Genomic DNA, 24,327 nt, shown 5'->3' with positions numbered 1-24,327 from the left:
CCATGCATATGAAGATGCCGCTAGCCCTGCACCTGCTGTTGCCCATAGTCAAGCAGCACCTTCTCCAAGCTCATCCACGTCCTTGTCCCAGCCCAACCTTCAGTTGTCTATACCCCAGGCATTGGAACGCAAGCGGAAATACCCAGCCGATACCCCACAGTCCACTGTACTTAATTTGAGCATTTCTTGTCTGCTTGCACTCGAAATGTTGTCTTTTAGGCTTGTAGAGACGGAAGCTTTCTGCAGCCTGATGGCGGCGGCCATCCCAAGGTACTCATTCCCCAGTCACCAGTTTTTCTCCCGGTGTGCCATAACGGCATTACACCAGCATGTGTCCCACAACATTACCCGTGCCCTCAACAATGCTGTTACTGGGAAAGTCCACCTAACTACAGACACATGGACAATTGTTTGTGGGCAGGGACGGTACATCTCACTGGGACCCAGTTGGACCTTGGGATAGACCACATCCTCCCCACGCCAATGATTGCGGGCCCTATGTAAATCAGCTTTGCCCCCACAGTCTACAGCTCTTGCACCTCCTCCTCCTCTTCTGCCTCCCTCTGTGAAATGAACAAATCAGTCAGGAGGTGGAAGCACTGCAGCACTGCCTCAGCCAAGCGGCAACAGACTGGCTGATGATGAAGTAGTCATACTATTCAGGTCTGGTGACTTCACTATCAACTATTGTTCCCAGTGGTGGATTCTGGAGCCAGCCAAACTTATTGGCAAAGAATCTGGCATTTATTCTTTTCTTCACCACCACCCCGGTTAGTCTTGGGCTGTAATCCTGTTTAGCAGACTTGATGCAGTCTATAAACTGTGGGATCTCATAGTTCACTAAGGTTTTGAGCTGTCCATCCCCTACTACGTCTCTGTAGATGATGATGCAGTGTGGCAGGCCTACGTTAGTCGTGCTCCACGCGTGCAGCGCCGCTTGCAAACTGTACAATTTTTCAGGCCATCGACAGTCTCTTGTCTCTGATCCTGGATGACGCATTGGGAAAACCAGCAAGTCATTTGCTTATTCGTGCTCGCGACAAAGCCAGCAACAGATCTCCTCCTCTGCAGGGTGTCGTGGTAGCAATCAATCCCAATGATTATAATTTTTTTCAGTGGCATCTCACCGGTCCACAGCTCTCCTCCTAACTTGTAGTTCATCTGTAAGGCGATTTTGGTGCAGACAGAGAGTACAGTCTGGGGTTTGCAAAAAGGCCAAATGACTTGGGATGGGAAAGTCTACGCACAGGTGTTTCTTGATGGCATCGTCCTTCATAGAATTAATGCTGGACAGAATACATATGACCATCTCGGTGTGGTCCGTAATGTTCTGCTGGAAGGCCTGTAAATATCCTCCCACCATGTCCTAGACTTTAACCAACATCTTGATGCGCATTTGCTGTGTGATCTTGAACATGTTTTGCAGAAGAGCATTCGCTGCATCCTAATTTCTCTGTGTGTAAAAGAGCAGCCAATTATTCATATATCGGGGGCTGATCAGGACGGGACGCCTGAGCTCTCACAACCAATCAGCAAACTGTGAATTATATTTAGCAGATTTGTCTTTTTGCAGAATTTTTTTTTCCATAGGTGAGATTCTTCCTTTGTTGAACTGTAGGAGTTCGGTATCAAAATTTAGCCCCCAGTCACATAGCTCTTTCTGAATGCTCTTATCCTTGTGTATGTAGCTCATGAACGTCCCAACTTGCCGCTCACTCTGTTCTGGTGGTAAGCGGGTGTGAAAGGCTAGGTCTTTTATGATGTTGAAGTCGTTTCTCATTCTGTTGGTCAGACCTGTTAGGTTACAGAACTCTGGCACCAGTACAATAGCTCCGTCTGTGGCTCCTGGCTTGGGCCTCTGCGGGATGTTCACGATTAGCGGCTGGATCATGTCTTTCACTTGTTCATTGTATTGGTTCTTATACAGGTCCTTCTCAAAAAATTAGCATATAGTGTTAAATTTCATTATTTACCATAATGTAATGATTACAATTAAACTTTCAGATATTATAGATTCATTATCCACCAACTGAAATTTGTCACATCTTTTATTGTTTTAATACTGATGATTTTGGCATACAACTCCTGATAACCCAAAAAACCTGTCTCAATAAATTAGCATATTTCACCCATCCAATCAAATAAAAGTGTTTTTTAATAACAAACAAAAAAAACATCAAATAATAATGTTCAGTTATGCACTCAATACTTGGTCGGGAATCCTTTGGCAGAAATGACTGCTTCAATGCGGCGTGGCATGGAGGCAATCAGCCTGTGACACTGCTGAGATGTTATGGAGGCCCAGGATGCTTCAATAGCGGCCTTAAGCTCATCCAGAGTGTTGGGTCTTGCGTCTCTCAACTTTCTCTTCACAATATCCCACAGATTCTCTATGGGGTTCAGGTCAGGAGAGTTGGCAGGCCAATTGAGCACAGTAATACCATGGTCAGTAAACCATTTACCAGTGGTTTTGGCACTGTGAGCAGGTGCCAGGTCGTGCTGAAAAATGAAATCTTCATCTCCATAAAGCATTTCAGCCGATGGAAGCATGAAGTGCTCCAAAATCTCCTGATAGCTAGCTGCATTGACCCTGCCCTTGATGAAACACAGTGGACCAACACCAGCAGCTGACATGGCACCCCACACCATCACTAACTGTGGGTACTTGACACTGGACTTCAGGCATTTTGGCATTTCCTTCTCCCCAGTCTTCCTCCAGACTCTGGCACCTTGATTTCCGAATGACATGCAAAATTTGCTTTCATCAGAAAAAAGTACTTGGGACCACTTAGCAACAGTCCAGTGCTGCTTCTCTGTAGCCCATTTCGGCACCTGTAGCCCATTTCCTGCACACGCCTGTGCACGGTGGCTCTGGATGTTTCCACACCAGACTCAGTCCACTGCTTCCTCAGGTTCCCCAAGGTCTGGAATCGGTCCTTCTCCACAATCTTCCTCAGGGTCCAGTCTCCTCTTCTCGTTGTACAGCGTTTTCTGCCACATTGTTTCCTTCCAACAGACTTACCATTGAGGTGCCTTGATACAGCACTCTGGGAACAGCCTATTTGTTGAGAAATTTCTTTCTGGGTCTTACCCTCTTGCTTGAGGGTGTCAATGATGGCCTTCTTGACATCTGTCAGGTCGCTAGTCTTACCCATGATGGGGGTTTTGAGTAATGAACCAGGCAGGGAGTTTATAAAAGCCTCAGGTATCTTTTGCATGTGTTTAGAGTTAATTAGTTGATTCAGAAGATTAGGGTAATAGGTCGTTTAGAGAACCTTTTCTTGATATGCTAATTTATTGAGACAGGTTTTTTGGGTTATCAGGAGTTGTATGCCAAAATCATCAGTATTAAAACAATAAAAGACGTGACAAATTTCAGTTGGTGGATAATGAATCTATAATATATGAAAGTTTAATTGTAATCATTACATTATGGTAAATAATGAAATTTAACACTATATGCTAATTTTTTGAGAAGGACCTGTACATTGGACTTGGCTCTGCACACCTCGGACTTTCTCTACAGCTAGAGTGCACCCTTCTTTGTATATTATATGGCTGCTGAGATCTGACTGCTGGCCGGGGTCCTTGGCGCTGCTGTACCTGTCTAGGTGATCTTTGTGGGGCCTACTCCTGCACACAAGCTTGGCTGCGGGCCAAGGATCTTGCTAAGGCTACGTTCACACTAGCGTTCTGCTAGTGTGCGTCGCCTTAGCGTCGGGCGACGCAGCGGCGACGCACGTGTCATGCGCCCCTATGTTTAACATGGGGGACGCATGCGTTTTTGTGTGTTGCGTTTTGCAACACTTGCATCTTTTTTGCCGCTAGCGTCGGACCAAGAAAACGCAACAAGTTGCATTTTTCTTGCGTTCGATTTTCGGCAAAAAACGACGCACGCGTCGCAAAACGCAGCGTTTTTGCGTGCGTTTTGCCGCGTTTTTGTGTGCGTCGTGCGTTGCGTCGCCGACGCAGCGGCGCGCAACGCTAGTCTGAACGTAGCCTTATCCGCTCATCTGTTATTTCGTCCACAAACCACGCACTAGTGTGTATTGAGCATAGTTTTTAATGAGGCCTTCATCAATGTTCCCTCATTCTCCACCACTAGATAACCATGGTGAACATGTTGTCTGTTGCTACAGCTATTCAATTGTTGGGCAAGGGTGTCTATGATACCCATAAATAATGTTTTAAAACTGTAACCCACATGGGGAAATGTTTGTCAGCCCATGACCTTCATGTATGGGCATTACAAGTCTAGGAGACACACTCCTTTACTTTGGGCCTAGTTTTCAATACGGCCTTCATCAATGTTTTCTCATTCTCCACCACTAGACCACCAGGTTTAATGTGTTCTGTGTTCTATGCTGATACACTAGTGCAATTTTTGGCAAAACTGTCTATATGATGGCCGTTACCAATTTGAAACCAAAAGAAATGTTACTCCCCCAGGGGCAAATTTCGTAAAAAGGAGATGTACGTATCTTCTTCCCATTTATTATTATATTTTCCATTTTTCATAGCTCTGGATAGTCCTCAAATGAGGTAGTGTATACCTCTACAATAGAAAATTATTAAAAGACTTTTACATTATATTTTTATTTATAGCCCTGTCTCTAAGCTGTTGCTAGGGACAAACATATCTCGTTGGACACATTTTGGGTTCAAATTTATGAACCTGTGTTCGCCCCTCCTTTTTGTTATTTTCTTTCAAAAATGGAGTCACATTTTTTATTTATTTCTTTTATTTCAGTATGATTTATCTTATGTCTCCCCATTCTCCAACACTAGATCACCAGGGTTAACTGGTTTTGTGCTGCTACAGCCAGTCCAATTTTTGCCAAGGGTGTCTATGATGGCCATAAAAGATTTTTTAAAAAGTTAACCCCCATGGGGAAATGTTTGTCAGCCCATGCACTTACTGTATTGGCATTGCAAATCTAGGAGACCCGCTCCTTAAAATTGGGCCTAGTTTTTAAGAATGCCTTCCTCAAGATATCATCATTCGCCGCCACTAGATCACCATGGTTAACAGTTTTTGTGCTGCTACAGCCAGTCCAATTTTTGGAAAGGATGTCTATGATGCCCATAAAAGATTTTTTTTAAATGTACCCCCAATGGAGAAATTTTTGGACAATTTTAGTACTCCAAATGTTTTTTTTAGTGTCATAACATACTTATGGACACATTTTTGGTGGGCCAAAAAAAACAAGAACACGTTTTGATCACTCTGTTACCACCGCCAGATGCACGGTGTGTCTGTGGTGTCCAAATCCTTCCTTTGCAGGCATACATTTCATTTTTTGGTCTGTTAGAATGCTACCCTTGGTGTATACAGTATTTTGTGTTTTTTACAATTTTAAAAAACACATCCCACTTATTGAAACAGTCTGTTATCTCAGTCACACGTCTGGTCTATCAGTGGTCTTCAAATCTTGTCTTTTCAGACATACATTCCATTTTTTGCTCTGATACTCTTAGTGTATACAGTATTTTGTGTTTTTTAAATTTTAAAAAATACATCCCACATATTGAAACAGTGTGTTTTCTCAGTCACACGTTTGGTTTATGTGTAGTCTTCAAATCTTGGCTTTTCAGCCATACATTCCAGTTTTTGGTCTGATACCCTTGCTGTAGACAGTATTTTGGGTTGTTTAAAATTTTAAAAAATACATCCCACATATTTAAACAGTCTGTTATCTCAGTCACACGTCTAGTCCATGTGTGGTCTTCAAATCTTGGCTTTTTAGCCATACATTCCAGTTTTTGGTCTGATACCCTTGCTATAGACAGTATTTTTTTTTTTTTAAATTTTAAAAAATACCGTATATACTCGAGTATAAGCCGAGATTTTCAGCCCAAATTTTTGGGCTGAAAGTGCCCCTCTCGGCTTATACTTGAGTCAAGTGGGCGGCAGGGTCGGCGGGTGAGGGGGAGAGGGCGCTGAGGCATACTTACCTAGTCCCGGTGGTCCTGACGCTCCCCCTGCCTGTCACACGGTCTTCAGTGCTGCAGCTCTTCCCCTGTTCAGCGGTCACGTGGGACCGCTCATTAGAGAAATGAATATGCGGCTTCACCTCCCATAGGGGTGGAGCCGCATATTCATTTCTCTAATCAGCGGTGCCGGTGACCGCTGATAGAGGAAGAGGCTGCGACACCGAAGACCGTGTGTCAGGCAGAGGGAGCGGGACGCCGGGAGCAGGTAAGTATGTAATATTCACCTGTCCGCGTTCCACACGCCGGGCGCCGCTCTGTCTTCACGTCCTCTTGCACTGACTGTGCAGGTCAGAGGGCGCGATGACGCATATAGTGTGCGCGGTGCCCTCTGCCTGATCAGTCAGTGCATAGAGACGCCGGGACGGGACGCTGAGGAGCTGCAAGCAGCGAGGTGAGTATGGCATTTTTTTATTTTTATTGCAGCAGCAGCAGCAATGGCAGAGCGTTCTAGGGCACAGCTATGGGGCAGGAATGAACAGCGCAAAGCACTATATGGCAGCTATGGGGCAGGAATGAACGGCGCAGAGCACTACATGGCAGCTATGGGGCAATAATGAATGGTGCAGAGCACTATATGGCAGCTATGGGGCAATAATGAACGGTGTAGAGCACTATATGGCAGCTATGGGGCAATAATGAATGGTGCAGAGCACTATATGGCACAGCTATGGGGCAATAATGAACGGTGCAGAGCACTATATGGCACAGCTATGGGGCAGGAATGAACGGCGCAGAGCACTATATGGCAGCTATGGGGCAATAATGAGCGGTGCAGAGCACTATATGGCAGCTATGGGGCAATAATGAACGGTGCAGAGCACTATATGGCACAGCTACGGGGCAGGAATGAATGGTGCAGAGCACTATATGGCACAGCTATGGGGCAGGAATGAATGGCGCAGAGCGCTATATGGCAGCTATGGGGCAGGAATGAACGGTGCAGAGCACTATATGGCAGCTATGGGGCAATAATGAACGGTGCAGAGCACTGTATGGCAGCTATGAGGCAATAATGAACGGTGCAGAGCACTATATGGCACAGCTATGGGACAGGAATGAACGGCGCAGAGCACTATATGGCAGCTATGGGGCAGGAATGAACGGCGCAGAGCACTATATGGCAGCTATGAGGCAATAATGAACGGCGCAGAGCACTATATGGCAGCTATGGGCCAGGAATGAACGGCACAGAGCACTATATGGCAGCTATGGGGCAGGAATGAACGGTGCAGAGCACTATATGGCAGCTATGAGGCAATAATGAACGGCGCAGAGCACTATATGGCAGCTATGGGGCAGGATTGAACGGTGCAGAGCACTATATGGCAGCTATGGGGCAATAATGAACGGTGCAGAGCACTATATGGCAGCTATGGGGCAATAATGAATGGTGCAGAGCACTATATGGCACAGTTTTATATGGCACATCTATGGGGCAATAATGAACAATATGGAGCATTATATGTGGCACAGCTTTATACAGAGCATCTATGGGGCAAAAATGAACGGTATGCAGCATTATATGTGGCACAGCTTTATATGGAGCATCTTATGGGGCAATAATGAACGGTATGGAGCATCTATTTTTATTTTTGAAATTCACCGGTAGCTGCTGCATTTTCCACCCTAGGCTTATACTCGAGTCAATAAGTTTTCCCAGTTTTTTGTGGCAAAATTAGGGGGGTCGGCTTATACTCGGGTCGGCTTATACTCGAGTATATACGGTACATCCCACATATTGAAACATTCTGTTATCTCAGTCACACGTTTGGTCTATCAGTGGTCTTCAAATCTTGTTTTTTCAGACATACATTCCATTTTTTGATCTGATACCCATGGTGTATACAGTATTTTGTGGTTAGAGAATTTTAAAAATTACATCCCACATATTGAAACAGTCTGTTATCTCCGTCTGATGGCCATTTTATGTGTGGTCTACAAATAGTTTTTTTCATGCATTTGTGACTTTAAGAGTCCCTCCTTCATAAATGAAACAAGATGTATCTCCTTATGTGTCACAGACCACATGCCGAGCTAGGGTTGTTAAATGTTGCAATGACATTTCCCAGTGAATGTATTTGTATTGGTTGAAAGCAATGTTAAAGTTGAAAAACGTATCACAAACGCTGCATGTGAACATAACCTAAGTGGGGGAGGAACATTTTGGGCTGGGGTAAATTATTTTACCTTATATACAAGTCATTAGCTTGGAAAGGATATACCTTAACATGTTTACCAGCAAAATCAATTTTGGTTTTATTTTTGTATGTTTTTTGGTGCACCTGTAAAAATTGCATGAAACTCTGACAACATTGCTTACAGCTGTGACCTAGGAGTCAGAAAGGCTTCCAAGGGTGATCCCCATGATGTTCCTGTGTCATTTAAGCAGTGTTTCCATCATTTCAGATGTTTTTAGAGCCTAAAAGGACCCCCGGGGGGATCGCGGTAAAAATACTTGGGTTTCCCCAAACCCATTACATTGGGCTCGTTGCTCAGGTCGAGTACCTGAGTATTCCAATTTGCTCGACCCGAGCATTCTAGTGCTTGCTCATCACTAGTCATTATCCCAAAAAAACATTGTGGGTTTTTCTGTCATTAAGCGAGGGGTACCAACAATTTTGACCACGTGCTTTTATTAGTGTTGATAGGATCACGGCAAGTTGTATTGATGCTTATTTACTTTTTTCATGCTGCGCATGATAGACCATCACAGTTTTTTTGCATACTAGGTTTCAGGTCTTATATTAACCCCGGGTTATTGTTATTTCTATCTTTCATGCTGTTATCAGGGGTTTTATTTGTGATTTTCTGTTTGTGGGGACCCACATTCACATATGAGCATATTTACATGACTCTGATGTTTGTTACATTTGATTTATGTACATCTATATACATTTATAATATGCTTTTTTGGTTGGTGTAATAAAGTTGTTATATGGATATGTAATTTTCTCTTATTGGTACTTCTAGGTGTGCACATTTTTCTGTATGTCCTTTCTTCATGTTTCATTTTTCTTCATGTCCTGCCACCTGTCCCTTGTGGGTCAGCTTCCATCCACATAAGGTATGTCTTGGTATAGCACCTGGTCCAGCCTCCCTCGTCCCACCTTGGATCACGATATTGTCAGCCGCAGTGCATCCGAGTTGGGACTTGGTGACATACCTAGTCACACTCCTCCAGGCTCTCCTCAAATCATGGCACAGAGGTTCCTCCGCTCATTCCGTAACATGGGGGCTCATACTGTATATATGAGGTAATGTGGGGGTTACTACTACATATAAGGGGCTATGTGGGGACTCATGCTGTATATACAAGGCTAAGTGGTGGCTTATACTGTATATAGCAGACTATGTGGGGCTCATGCTATATGTAGGTGGTTTTGTGGGGGGCTCATACTATATAGATGATGCTATGTGATGGTTCATGTAATATATAAGGGGCTACGTGGGGGGCTCACATTGTATATAGGAAACTATGTGGGTGCACATACTGTATATAGGAGGCTATGTGGGACCTCATACTGTATATAGGAGGCAATGTGGGGGGTCATACAGTTTAAAGGAGACTATGTGGGTCTCATACTTAATATAGGTGGATGTGAGGGGATCAAACTATATTTAGGAGGATATGTGGGGGCTCATCCTGTATATGGGGTGCTATGTGGTGGCTCATGATGTATATATAGAGGGTGTGTGGGGGCTCATACTGTATATAGGAGGGTATGTGGGGGGCACATAATAATCTTTATTTTTTATATAGCGCTAACATATTCCGCAGCGCTTTACATTTTGCACACATTATCATCACTGTCCCTGATGGGGCTCACAATCTAAATTCCCTATCAGTATGTCTTTGGAATGTGGAAGGAAACCGGAGTGCTCGGAGGAAACCCACGCAAACACAGAGAGAACATACAAACTCTTTGCAGATGTTGTTCTTGGTGGGGTTTGAACCCAGGACTCCAGCGCTGCAAAGCTGCTGTGCTAACCACTGTGCCACCGTGCCGCCCATAATGTATATAAGAGGCTATGTAGGGCTCATGCTGTATATAAAGGGCTATGTGGGGCTCATACTCTATGTAGGAGGTTATGTGGGAGTTCATACTGTATATGAGGGGCTATGTGTGGGCTCATACTACATAAAGAAGGCTATGTGAGACACATAGCATAAATAAGGGGCTATGTGAGGGCTCATGGGGAGCATTCTCCTAATGCTCTCAGAAAGCTCTCATTGGATTGTTTGAAAAAACTTAGTTGATTTTTCCACATTGAAGAGATTATGTTTTTGTCTATACAGTAGGTATGGAAAGTATTCAGACCCCTTTAAGTTTTTCACTTTATGTTTCATTGCAGCCACTTGGTATATTCAAAAAAGTTAATTTTTTTCTCATTAACCCCTTTACCCCCAAGGGTGGTTTGCACGTTAGTGAAGGGGCAAATTTTTACAATAGTGACTACTGTTCCTTTTTGAGGTAATAATTCTGGAACGCTTCCATGGATCCTGTGATTCTGACATTTTCATGCCCTTAAGGCTGGTTTCACACTTGCGTTTTTAAACGCATGCGTTTGAAAAAAAAAATGCATGGTGAAAAAACGCATGTAAACGCATGCACAAAAAAACGCATGCGTTTTTATATTAAAAAACCAGAAAACACACTGATATGCCACCCTCCACCATAAAGGTGATAAAGGGGATCCTAACCCTAATCCTAACCCTAAAGGGATCCTAACCCTAACCCTAACCCTAAAGGGATCCTAACCCTAACCCTAAAGGGATCTTAACCCTAACCTGTTATGAAAGGCAATTCAGAATCACAATGGACATGGAGGTCAGAGCACATACAGTGAACTGACAACAACCCAAAATAATAGAACGAGCTCTGAGACGTGGGAACTCTGCAGACCGCAATCCCTAAGCCTATCAAACCACACTAAAGGTAGCCGTGGAGCGCTCCTGACCAGAACCTAGGCGCCTCGTCACAGCCTGAGAAACTAGCTAATCCTGAAGATAGAAAAATAAGCCTACCTTGCCTCAGAGAAATTCCCCAACTTTGCGGTCAGCACAAAAACCTATAAAAAAAACCACGCAGAGGGGACAAAAAGACCCTCCGCACCGACTAACGGTACGGAGGTGGTCCCTCTGCGTCTCAGAGCTTCCAGCAGGTGAGAAAAACCAATAAAGCAAGCTGGACAGAAAAATAGCAACAAAATAACATAAGCAAAACTTAGCTTTGCAGAGCAGCAGGCCACAGGAATGATCCAGGGAAAAAAACAAGTCCCACACTGAAACATTGACAGGAAGCATAGATCAAAGCATCAGGTGGAGTTAAGTAGAGAAGAAGCTAACGAGCTCACCAGATCACCTGAGGGAGGAAACTCAGAAGCTGCAGTACCACTTTCCTCCACAAACGGAAGATCCCAGAGAGAATCAGCCGAAGTACCACTTGTGACCACAGGAGTGAACTCTGCCACAGAATTCACAACACTAACCCTAACCCTAAAGGGATCCTAACCCTAACCTTAAAGGGATCCTAACCCTAACCCTAACCCTACCCCTAACCCTAATCCCTTTATGGTTAGGGTTAGGGGTAGGGTTAGGGTTAGGATCCCTTTAGGGTTAGGGTTAGGATCCCTTTAGGGTTAGGGTTAGGGTTAGGATCCCTTTAGGGTTAGGGTTAGGGTTAGGATCCCTTTAGGGTTAGGGTTAGGATCCCTTTAAGGGTTAGGGTTAGGGTTAGGATCCCTTTAGGGTTAGGGTTAGGGGTAGGGTTAGGATCTCTGTAGGGTTAGGGTTAGGATCCCTTTAGGGTTAGGGTTAGGGTTAGGGTTAGGATCCCCTTTATCACCTTTATGGTGGAGGGTGGCATATCAGTGTGTTTTCTGTTTTTTTAATATAAAAACGCATGCGTTTTTAATGCAAACAAACGCATGCACAAAAAAGCATGCGTTTCCATTGACTCCAGTGTATTTTTTGGCCCCAAAAAAACGCATGAAAACGCATGCGTTTTTATGTGTCCAAAAAACGCCCCTCAAAAATACTACAAGTTGCATTTTTGAAAATGAACGCATGCAGTAAAAAAACGCATGCACAAAAAAAGCATGCGTTTTCAATGTTAAATATAGGGAAAAAAACGCATGCGTTTTTTTGTGCAAAAAACGCTGCAGACAAAAACGCAAGTGTGAAACCACCCTATATCACACAGATATGTCACACAAAATACTTAATAAGTAAAATTTCCTACATGTCTACTTTACATCAGCACAAAAATTACATCAGAATGAGAAAAAAAAAATTGGTAAGAGAGTTATATCACTTTGAGGGGTCTATATAATAGAAAATACCCAAAAGTGACACTATTCTAAAAACTACACCCCTCAAGGGGCGCAAAACCACATTAAAGAAGTTTATTAACCCTTCTGGTGCTTCACAGGAATTTTTTGAATGTTTTAAAACAGCGAACATTTAACTTTTTTCACAAAAATATTACTTCAGGTCCAATTTTTTTTATTTTACCAAGGGTAAAAGGAGAAATTGGACCAGAAAATGTATTGTCCAATTTGTCCTGAGTACGCTGATATCTCATATGTGGGGGGGGGGACCACTGTTTCGGAACATGGCAGAGCACGGAAGGGAAGGAGCTCCGTTTGACTTTTTCAATGCAAAATTGGCTGGAATTGAGATCGAACACCGTGTCCATGTTTATTTTCCTAACGGTAACAAGACTCCAAATGTTATTGTGCAATTTGTTCTGAGTATGCTGATACCCCATATGTGGAGGTGAACCACTGTTTGGGCGCATGGCTGAGCTTGGAAGGGAAGGAGGACCGTTTGACTTTTTCAACACAAAATTGGATGGAATTGAGATCAGATGCCAAGTCGCGTTTGGAGAGCCCCTGATGTGCCTGATCAGTGGAAACCCCCCACAAGTGACCCCATTTTGTAAACTAGACCCCCCAAGGAACTTGTCTAGATTTGTGGTGAGAACTTTGAGCCCCCAGGTGTTTCACTAAAGTTTGTAACGCCTGAGCATGAAAATAAAAAAAATCATATTTTTTCCACAAAAATGATCTTTCAGCCCAAAATTTTATATTTTTGAAAGGGTAACAGGAGACATTTGACTCCAAAAGTTGTGGTCCAATTTGTCCTGAGTACGCTGATACCCCATATGTGGGAAAAAAAACTACTGTATGGGCACACGTCGGGGCTCAGAATGGGAAGTAGCAATGTTTTGGATGGCAAGGGTAACAGGAGAAAGTGGGCCCCAAAAGTTGTTGTTCAATTTATCCTGAGTATGCTGATACCCTATATGTGGGAGAAAACTACTGTATGGGCACAAGTCAGAGCTCGGAAGGGAAGAAGTGATGTTTTGGATTACAGACTTTGATGGAATGGTCTACGGGCGTCAAGTCACGTTTGGAGAGCCCCTGATGTGCCTAAACAGTGGAAACCCCCACAAGTGACCCCATTTTGGAAGCTAGACCCCCAAGTAACTTATCTAGATGTGTGTTGAGAACTTTGAACCCCAAGTACTTCACAGAAGTTCATAACATAGAGCCAAAAAAATAAAAATCTGATTTTTTTCCACAAAAATGATATTTTTGCCCCCAATTTTTTATTTTCCCAAGGGTAACAGAAGAGATTGGACCAAAAGAGTTATTGAGCAATTTGTCCTGAGAATGCTGATACCTCATATGTGGGGGTAAACCACTGTTGGAGCGCATGGCAGGAGCACTGTTTGACTTTTTCAATGCAGAATTGGCTGGAATTGGGATCAGATGCCATGTAACATTTGGGGAGCCCCTAATGAGCCTAAACAGTGGAAACTCCCCAATTCTAATTCCAACCCTAACCCCAACACATCCCTAACCCTAATCTCAACCATAACCACAACCCAAACCACAAATCTAACCCTAACACACCCCTAACCCTAATCCCAAACCTAACCCTAATCTTAATTTTAGCCCTAACCTTAACCCTAACTTTAGCCCCAACCCTAACTTTAGACCCAAACCTAACCCTAACTTTAGCTCCAACCCTAACCCTAACTTTAGCCCCAACCCTGACCCTAACTTTTGCCTTAACTCTACCCCTAATATGAAAATGGAAATAAATACTTTTTTATTTTATTATTTTTCCCGAACTATGGGGGTGATAAAGGGGGGGGTGATTTACTATTTATAGGGAATTTTTATGTTTGGCAGCTGTCACAAGCTAAAAGACGCTTTTTATTGCAAAAAACAGTTTTTACATCACCACATTTTGAGAGCTATAATTTTTCCATATTTTGGCCCACAGTGATGTGAGGTCTTATTTTCTGCAGGACGAGTTTACATTTTTATCTGTACCGTGTTCGGGAGGCAGAATGAACAAAAGCAACATTTCATGAATTTCTTTTGGGGGGATGTTTATACCATTCAGCATTTGGTAAAATTGATAAAGCAGTTTTATTCTTCGGATTAGTATGATTACAACGATACCTCATTTATATTTTTTTATGTTATGGCACTTTTATACAATGAAAACAATTTCATATAAAAAATAATTATTTTTGCATTGCTTTATTCTGCAAGCTATAACTTTTTTTTTATTTTTTCACTGATGACGCTGTATGACAGCTCGTTTTTTGCGGGACAAGATGACGATTTCAGTAGTACCATGTTTATGTATGTCTTTTTGATCGCGCGTTATTCCACTTTTTGTTCTGCGGTATGATGATAAAGAATTGTTTTTTTGCCTTTTTTTTTAAGGGGTTCACTAAAGGGTAAAGATAACTAGTGGAACAGTTTTATAGGTCGGGTCGTTACGGACACGTTGATACTAAATATGTGTACTTTTATTGTTTTTTTAATTTACATAAAGAAATGTATTTTTTGGAAAAATATATAATTTTTTTTCTTTATTTAGGAATTTAATAAAAAAATATATTTTTACACATGTTATTTTTTTTTATTTTTACTTTTTCACTTTGTCCCAGTGTGGGACATTACTACATTGTGTCAGATCGCTGATCTGATACTTTGCACAGCACTGTGTCAGGCCTGTTTTACACGTCAGTAGCTCCGGTACGTGTGGTGACAGTTTCCTCACGTATCGGAGACACTGACTCACGTAGACTAGGGTTGAGCAACTTTTGTTTTTATAGGATCAGGTCGGGTTTCACGAAACCCGACTTTTTCAAAAGTCGGGTCGAGTGAAATCAGCCGATCCTATAGAAAAGTCGGGGTCGGGGTCGGCCGAAACATGAAACCCAATGCAGTGCATTGGGTTTCTAATGGTTCCCAGGGTCTGAAGGAGAGGAAACTCTCCTTCAGGCCCTGCGATCCATATTAATGTGTAAAATAAAGAATAAAAAATATTGCTATACTCACCCTCGGACGCGCCCTGGTTGTAACCGGGAGCCTTCCTTCCTAAGAATGAGCGCCTGAAGGACCTTTCGATGACGTCGCGGCTTGTGATTGGTCGCGTGAGCGGTCACATGGGCGTCACGCGACCAATCACAAGCCACAACGTCATCGAAAGGTCCTTCAAGCGCTGATTCTTAGGAAGGAAGGCTGCGGGTTAGAACCAGGGCGCGTCCGAGGGAGAGTATATTCCTAATAGGTATATACTCACCCTCAGACGCGCCCTGGTTCTAACCCGCAGCCTTCCTTCCTAAGAATCAGCGCTTGAAGGACCTTTCGATGACGTCGCGGCTTGTGATTGGTCGCGTGACGCCCATGTAACCGCTCACGCGACCAATCACAAGCCGCGACGTCATCGAAAGGTCCTTCAGGCGCTCATTCTTAGGAAGGAAGGCTCCCGGTTACAACCAGGGCGCGTCCGAGGGTGAGTATAGCAATATTTTTTATTTTTATTCTTTATTTTACACTTAAATCTGAATTCCGATACCGATTCCCGATATCTTAAACATATCAGGAATCGGTACCGGAATTCCGATTCCAGTTCAGAAGATTGCCAACCTCATGGCCGACCCCACACAGGGGTCGGGTTTCATGAAACCCGACTTTGCCAAAAGTCGGCGACTTCTGAATCTGGCCGACCCGTTTCGCTCAACCCTAACGTAGACACATTAAAGTAAATGTGTCTCTGCAGATGTCAGCGTGTTTTCATGGACCGTGTGTCCGTTTGCAAAACACGGAGACATGTCAGTGTTCGTGGGAGCGCACGGATTACACGGACCCATTAAAGTCAATGGGTCCGTGTAAACACGTACCGCACACGGATGCTGTCCGTGTGCCATCCGTGTGCTGTCCGTGTGCATTTTTCCTGTCATAGGGTTAAAATTGTAAAAATTGTTACAAGACACGGACACACGTACAGCACACGTACAGCACACGTACAGCACATGGACAGCACACAGAACTTAAAAACGTACTCACAGACATCACACGGATCCCACACGGATGGCCTACATGAGCACACGGACACACGGACATGGATAACTCCGGTACCGGAATTATCTGGATGTGTGAGACTGACCTCAGATCAACGATCTGACAGGCAGTGAAGGAGGCTTCTCAGGTCATGCTCTCAGTAGGCACTGACAAGCCACCTCCCTGCAGGACCCGGAAGGACCCCGTGGCCATCCTGGATCTGGGGGCCTGCAGGGAGGAGACCCTCAGAACAACTTGATCACATTGCATTGTTGTGAGTGTCTCAGGGAAGCACGCAAGGAGCCCCTTCCCTGTGCAATGCTTCCCTATGCCACCAGAATGCTGTGTTCCTGTTTGTTCCCAGTGTTCCAGGGGTTAAAGTGCCAGGTGTCAGCTGTGATAATTAGCTGACACCCAGCCGTGTTCAGCCGTGCTACCCCTGTGAGCGCGGCTGATCACGTATGACGTACTATCCTGTCGATGGTCATACAAGCCTAGGTCACCTCGACGGGATAGTACGTCGGATGTCAGAAAGGTTTTAGTGTACACTCTATACCCCATCTTGACAGAAAAGAGGCAGAAATGTAGAAATCTTTGCAAATTTATTAAAAAAGAAAAAATGAAATATCACAAGGTCATAAGAAGAGATGAGCGAATTTGTTCGGAAAATGATTGCCAAACATAAATTCAGCATGAATATGGCATATTCGGATTCGTGATCGTAAATCCGAGCAAAATTTCAGAAAATCGGTAAAATGCAGGAAAATATTTGCATTGCCATCAAAATATTTTCCTCACTTTAGCGACGGTAATGGTGGTGTATCATGTATCTATCAAACTTTCCTTCCTTGCCATCACCGAAACCTGGCTCACCCCTTCTGACACAGCCTCCCCTGCTGCACTCTCTTACGGTGGCTTCCCCCTTTCTCACACACCCCGCCCCAGCAGCAAACATGGTGGAGGAGTTGGTTTTCTCCTGTCAGATAACTGCTCCTTCACCCCAATCCCACTGCCACCCTCTGTTACCCTCCCTTCCTTTGAGGTGCACTCTGTGCGCATCCACTCCCCCTCCAACCTCCAACTGGCTGTCATTTACCGCCCCCCAGGGCCAGCCACCACCTTCTTTGGCTACTTCACCACCTGGTTACTTCATTTCCTTTCTGCGGACATCCCCACTATCATCATGGGCAACTTCAACATCCCCATTGACACTTCCCTCTCAGCTGCCACTAAACTTCTATCTCTCACTTCCTCCTTCGGCCTCACTCAATGGTCTTCTGCAGCCACTCACAAAGATGGTCACACACTGGACCTCATCTTCACCCGCCTCTGCTCCCTGTCTAACCTCTCTAACTCACCTCTTCCACTCTCTGAACACAACCTTTTCACATTCTCATCTCTCTCCACTCCATGTCTACAATCCCCACCCCACAAACTTTCACACCCTCGCAGAAATCTTAAACATTTTGACCTACACTCATTCTCTGAATCCCTCCTCCCTCTCACAGACATAAGTTCCATACACAATGCGGATGACGCTGCTGCTCTATATAACACAACAATAGCTGTAGCTTTGGAATCTGCTGCCCCACTTACACATACCGAAGCTCGCAAAATAAACAGACAGCCCTGGCACAGCAGCCTGACCAAAGAACTGAGGCGAGCTTCCAGGGCTGCTGAGCGCAGATGGAAAAGATCCCACTCCAACGAGCACTTCATCGCATTCAAACAGTCCCTCACTACTTTCAAGACCACAATCGCCACAGCTAAACAAACCTACTTCTCATCTCTCATATCCTCCCTGTCTCACAACCCTAAACAATAATTCAACACCTTCAATTCTCTCCTCCGTCCCCCAGCACCATCTCCCTCCCCACTTATCTCAGCTGAAGACTTTGCCTCATTTTTCAAGCAGAAGATTGATAGCATCAGAGACAGTTTTGTTCAACAACCCCCAGAGCCCTTCCTCCCAACTTCCCAGCCCTCCACCTCCAAAACCAACTTCTCCACCATTACAGAAGATCAATTCTCCACTCTACTCTCAAGATCGCATCTCACCACCTGTGCACTTGACCTGCTCCCATCCCACCTCATCCCAAACCTCACCACAGTCTTCATCTCAACCCTAACCCATCTCTTCAACCTATCACTAACAACTGGTGTTTTCCCCTCAAGCTTTAAACATGCCTCCATCACACCTATCCTCAAAAAGCCCTCTCTTGAACCATCCTCTGTATCGAGCTATCGCCCTATATCACTTCTCCCTTATGCCTCCAAACTACTGGAACAACACGTTTACCTTGAACTGTCCTCCCATCTCTCTTCTTGCTCCCTCTTTGACCGCTTACAATCTGGCTTCCGGTCACACCATTCCACTGAAACTGCCCTAACTAAGGTCACCAATGACCTCTTAACCGCCAAGAGCAAGCGACACTACTCTGTCCTCCTCCTCCTCGACCTGTCGGCTGCCTTTGACACAGTTGACCATTCCCTAATAATACAGACCCTCTCGTCCCTTGGCATCACAGACTTGGCCCTATCCTGGATCTCATCATACCTAACAGACCAGACATTCAGCGTCTCCCACTCACACACCACCTCCTCACCTCGCCCCCTATCTGTCGGAGTCCCACAAGGTTCAGTCCTTGGGCCCCTGCTCTTCTCCATTTACACCTTTGGCCTGGGACAGCTCATAGAATCTCATGGCTTTCAGTATCACCTCTATGCTGATGACACACAGATCTACATCTTTGGACCAGATATCACCTCCCTACTAACCAGAATCCCTCAATGTCTGTCCACTATTTCATCCTTCTTCTCCACTAGATTTCTGAAACTTAACATGGCCAAAACAGAATTCATCATCTTTCCCCCATCTCACGCGACCCCCCCAACGAACCTATCCATTACAGTAAATGGCTGCCCACTCTCCCCAGTCCCACAAGCTCGCTGCCTCGGGTTAATCCTTGACGCTGATCTCTCCTTCAAACCACATATCCAAGCCCTTTCCACTTCCTGCCGACTTCAACTCAAAAATATATCACGAATGCTTTCATTCCTCAACCAAGAATCTGCAAAAACCTTAGTCCATGCCCTCATCATCTCTCGCCTTGACTACTGCAACCTCCTGCTCTGTGGCCTCCCCTCTAACACTCTCGCACTCCTCCAATCTATTCTAAACTCTGCTGCCCGACTAATCCACCTGTCCCCCCACTATTCCCCGGCCTCTCCCCTCTGTCAATCCCTTCACTGGCTCCCCATTGCCCAGAGACTCCAGTACAAAACCCTAACCATGATGTACAAAGCCATCCACAACCTGTCCCCTCCATACATCTGTGACCTCGTCTCCCGGTACTTACCTACACGCAACCTCCGATCCTCACAAGATCTCCTTCTCTACTCCCCTCTTATCTCCTCTTCCCACAATCGTATACAAGATTTCTCTCGCGTATCACCCCTACTCTGGAACCCTCTACCACAACACAGCAGACTCTCGCCTACCATCGAAACCTTCAAAAAGAACCTGAAGACCCACCTCTTCCGACAAGCCTACAACCTGCAGTAACCACCGATCGACCAAACCGCTGCATGACCAGCTCTATCCTCACCTACTGTATTCTCACCCATCCCTTGTAGATTGTGAGCCTTCGCGGGCAGGGTCCTCACTCCTCTTGTACCAGTTATGACTTGTATTGTTTAAGATTGTTGTAATTGTTTTTACTATGTATACCCCTCCTCACGTATAAAGCGCCATGGAATAAATGGCGCTATAACAATAAATAATAATAATAATAATGAGCGTTTGGCACGTGTTTGATGAGGGGAGGGGATTTGCAGAGCTCAGGGGCACGGCGTTCTTGGATCCCCATCAGGGTGCAGGAAACACCCACATATAAATAGCGGACATGTTTTAGCGCCATTTTGACACTGATACAGCGCAGAAAGGCTGCTCCTGACGCTGCCACTGTTTGCATCAAGATTTCAGCTATTTAGTTAGGTGGTTGTATATCAGTCAGATAGTTTAGCTACATAGTGTCCAGTGTGGCAGTAAAATTTACCTTCCAGCTCTATTTTCTTTTTGGCAATACTGAGGTGCACAAACAAATCCAGCAGGGCACGTGTTGTGCACTGCTTCTATTGTGATCGATGCAGGAGTATAGCATTCTAATTCACATGTAGCTAGAGAAAAAATATTAAACAGCCTGCTGTATCCCACGTTGTATTTTAGTGTTGTGGTGAAATAAAACTGTCTGCAGACCTAAGACACATTTAAAAAAAGATATACCGTATATACTCGAGTATAAGCCGACCTGAGTATAAGCCGACCCCCCTAATTTTGCCACAAAAAACTGGGAAAACTTATTGACTCGAGTATAAGCCTAGGGTGGAAATGCAGCAACTACCGGTGAATTTCAAAAATAAAAATAGATACCAATAAAAGTAAAATTAATTGAGACATCAGTAGGTTAAGTGTTTTTTTGAATATTTATTGCCCCATACAGTGCTCTGCACTGTTCATATTGCCTTCTTGCTGTGCCCCATACAGTGCTCTGCACTGTTCATATTGCCTTCTTGCTGTGTCCCACAGTGCTCTGCACTGTTCATATTGCCTTCTTGCTGTGCCCCACAGTGCTCTGCACTGTTCATATTGCCTTCTTGCTGTGCCCCACAGTGCTCTGCACTGTTCATATTGCCTTCTTGCTGTGTCCCACAGTGCTCTGCACTGTTCATATTGCCTTCTTGCTGTGTCCCACAGTGCTCTCCACTGTTCATATTGCCTTCTTGCTGTGCCCCACAGTGCTCTGCACTGTTCATATTGCCTTCTTGCTGTGCCCCACAGTGCTCTGCACTGTTCATATTGCCTTCTTGCTGTGCCCCACACAGTGCTCTGCACTGTTCATATTGGCCCATAGCTGTGCCCATAGATGCTCCACATACGTAAATTATGTGCGATGGCCGCTGCTGCAATAAAAAAAAAAAAAACATACTCACCTCTCTACTTGCAGCTCCCAGCGTCCGGTCCCGGCGTCTCTGCGCTCTGACTGATCAGGCAGAGGGCGCCGCGCACACCATATGCGTCATCGCGCCCTCTGACCTGAACAGTCAGAGCGCAGATAGACGCCGGGAAGATGGAGCGGCGCCCGGCGGCTGGAACGAGGACAGGTGAATATGCTATACTCACCTAGTCCTGGCGATCCTCGCGCTGTCCCCTCCTGTCACAGCTGTCTTCGGTGCCGCAGATTCTTTCTCTATCAGCGGTCACCGGCACCGCTGATTAGAGGAATGAATAGGCGGCTCCGCCCCTATGGGAGGTGGAGCCGCTTATTCATTTCTGTAATGAGCGGTCCCACATGACCGCTGAAGAGAGGAAGAAGCTGCAGCGCGGAAGCCCGTGGGAGGGCAGGGACAGCGCGAGGATCGCTGGGACTAGGTAAGTATACCTCAGCGCCCTCTCCCCCTCACCCGCCGACCCTGCCACCCACCTTGACTCGAGTATAAGCCGAGGGGGGCACTTTCAGCCCAAAAATTTGGGCTGAAAATCTCAGCTTATACTCGAGTATATACGGTAATTTTTTTGGCTGCTAAATGTGAAACAGCCTGCTGTATCCCACATATTAATTTAGTGGCAGTGAAATGAACCAGTCTGCAGACCTAAGGCACATTAAAAAAATTATCATTTTACAATTGCAAAAGCTAGCCAACCCACTGTATCACACATTGTCATTTGTTTGGGTTGAAATTAAGCTGTAGAGGCCTGATCCAGAGGCCACAATCAAATTCTTCTGTTATTATACAGCAAGGGACCTGACTTGAAAAATAGTTTGTAGCATCTAGTGTGTTATAGAGGCTTGATGCATAGGCCCCCCCAAAAAAATTCTTCTGTTATTAACGTCATACAGTAAGAGACCTACCTTTAAAAAGAGTTTGAAGCATTTAGTGTGTTATAGAGGCCTCATTCATGGGCCACAAAAATAATTATTCTGTTATTATCATCATAGAGTAAGGGACCAGAGTTTAAAAAGAGTTTATAGCATCTAGTGTGTTATAGAGGACTTATACATAAGCCACAAAAAAATTCTGTTATTAACATCATACAGTAAGGGACCTGACTTGAAAACTAGTTTGTAGCACCTAGTGTGTTATAGAGGCCTGATCCTTGGTCCAAAGAAAAAAATTGTTTTTCTGTGACTAACACGATACAGCATGCCATATTTCAACTTTGAATTTACTGTCCTTGAAATTCAGCTGTTTGCAGTGGTGGTGCAGAGTTTAAAATCTAATTTTTGGTTGTTAATACTGTGCTCCCACCACACTATCTGAGCAACATGACTGGGAAAAAGCGAGGCCGTGGTGGAAGGGGAATTAGGCTTGGTGTTCAAGGTGTACATGAGGTAGGTGATAATGTTGGTGAAAGCACTAGTGAAGCAACATCACGTCCTATGCAAAGACAACTGACAACTTATGTTACTAGACAGGTAACACCACTACCTTTCTTTGGCAGTTGCACAGTGGTACGCCTTGTCGATGATGCCCAGAAAGAGCATGTACTCGAGTTGATGGCAAGTGCAGCTTCAAGTGGCCTCTCTTCCTCTTCCTCCACTTCAACGTCACATCCAGTACAGTCCACAGGTGTGGCACCCAAATTCCCTTTGCTTCCCCCTGCGTCCCAACTATCCAAATGTTCAACTGACTGCACAGAACCACAGATGGGTGATTCTGAAGAACTGTTCACACATTTTATGCCATGTTAATCAGAAGTGTACTTTGCAGAGTCAAGATGAGGAAATCTGCACCGATGCTCAAAATTTTTTTTAGCTTGGATCCAGGGCAGGAAGAAGTATGGTCCCAAGAGCATTCTGACCCTCATAATCAGATGTTAAACCCTGGGGGCAGGTGATCCTAATGAGACTCAGATATCTGAGGCTCATGCAGACTGTACTGTGCTGCCAGAGCAGGAAGAGAAGGAAAGTGACTCCAATAGCCAGGAATGATGATGAGGTGTTAGCTCCCACTTGGTGTGAACATAGAGGAACACAGCTGAGTAGGTTATTTGAGGAGGACGACAAGGAGGTTACATTGCTCCATCCATCGCAGACACGTAGGGAGACAGCCACAAAGAGTGATGCATCCTCAGCCACAACTGTGCCTCTAACCAGCAGCATCCATGGGTCTTCATCTCGCAGGGGTGGCAAGGGTTGCCTAGCCTGGGCCTTTTTTGACACTGCAAAGGACGAGCCAACTAGCGTAATCTACCAACTTTGTAAAAAAAAACTTAGTTGAGGTAAAAAGTGCAATAATTTGACTACTACAGGTATGAACCTTCACATGCGCAATCAGGGTGCATTTCATCACTGACACTTGGACGAGTAAGCATGGCCAAGGGTGTTAAATCTTGCTGACTGGGAAATGGGTGATTCTGATGGCTGTGGGGACAGGCGCAGCTCCACAAGTCTTGGAATCCCAAAGGCTTTGAGGACAAACTTCTACATTTAACACTTCCTCCACTGCTTCTGTCTCCTCTATCTCCTTCAGGGCCTTCACCTATGCCTCCAACCTGTGCTTTAACGAGACATGTATTCCAACAGTGCAGAGCGAACCCCCACCACCTCCGTGCGCAGCCAGGGCTCACTGCAATCAGGCAGTATTAACATTGATATGACTTGGAGATCGCAGCCATACAGCTGAAGAGTTGTGGACAGCTCTCCAGGCTGATTTTGATCAATGGCTGTTTCCACTAAACCTGCATCCAGGGAAGGAGGTGTCCGATAACAATGCAAACCTGGTGGCGACCCTACGGCGAAGCAAGCTCACACACGTGCCTTGCATGGCTCACGTCCTCAACCTGGTTGTACAACATGTTCTCAGCCACTATCCTGGCCTGGGTGACCTGCTTCAGAAAGCACATAAGCTGTCTGCTCATTTCCAACGTCTGCACCCTTCTGCTCATAGACTTGCATC

General features: G+C 44.9%; 1 pseudogene; it reads right to left on the bottom strand.

Moving 5' to 3' along the window:
• Nucleotides 1-583: 583 nt before the first annotated feature.
• On the bottom strand, nt 584-24,289 carry LOC138637712 (piwi-like protein 1 pseudogene; annotated as a pseudogene).
• Between the last annotated feature and the right edge of the window lie 38 nt (nt 24,290-24,327).

Source organism: Ranitomeya imitator, chromosome 5 (assembly GCF_032444005.1).
Source record: "Ranitomeya imitator isolate aRanImi1 chromosome 5, aRanImi1.pri, whole genome shotgun sequence".
NCBI classification, from domain to species: Eukaryota; Metazoa; Chordata; class Amphibia; order Anura; family Dendrobatidae; genus Ranitomeya; species Ranitomeya imitator.
The sequence above is the reverse complement of the archived record's forward strand: the minus strand, read 5'-3'. Positions and strand labels throughout refer to the sequence as shown.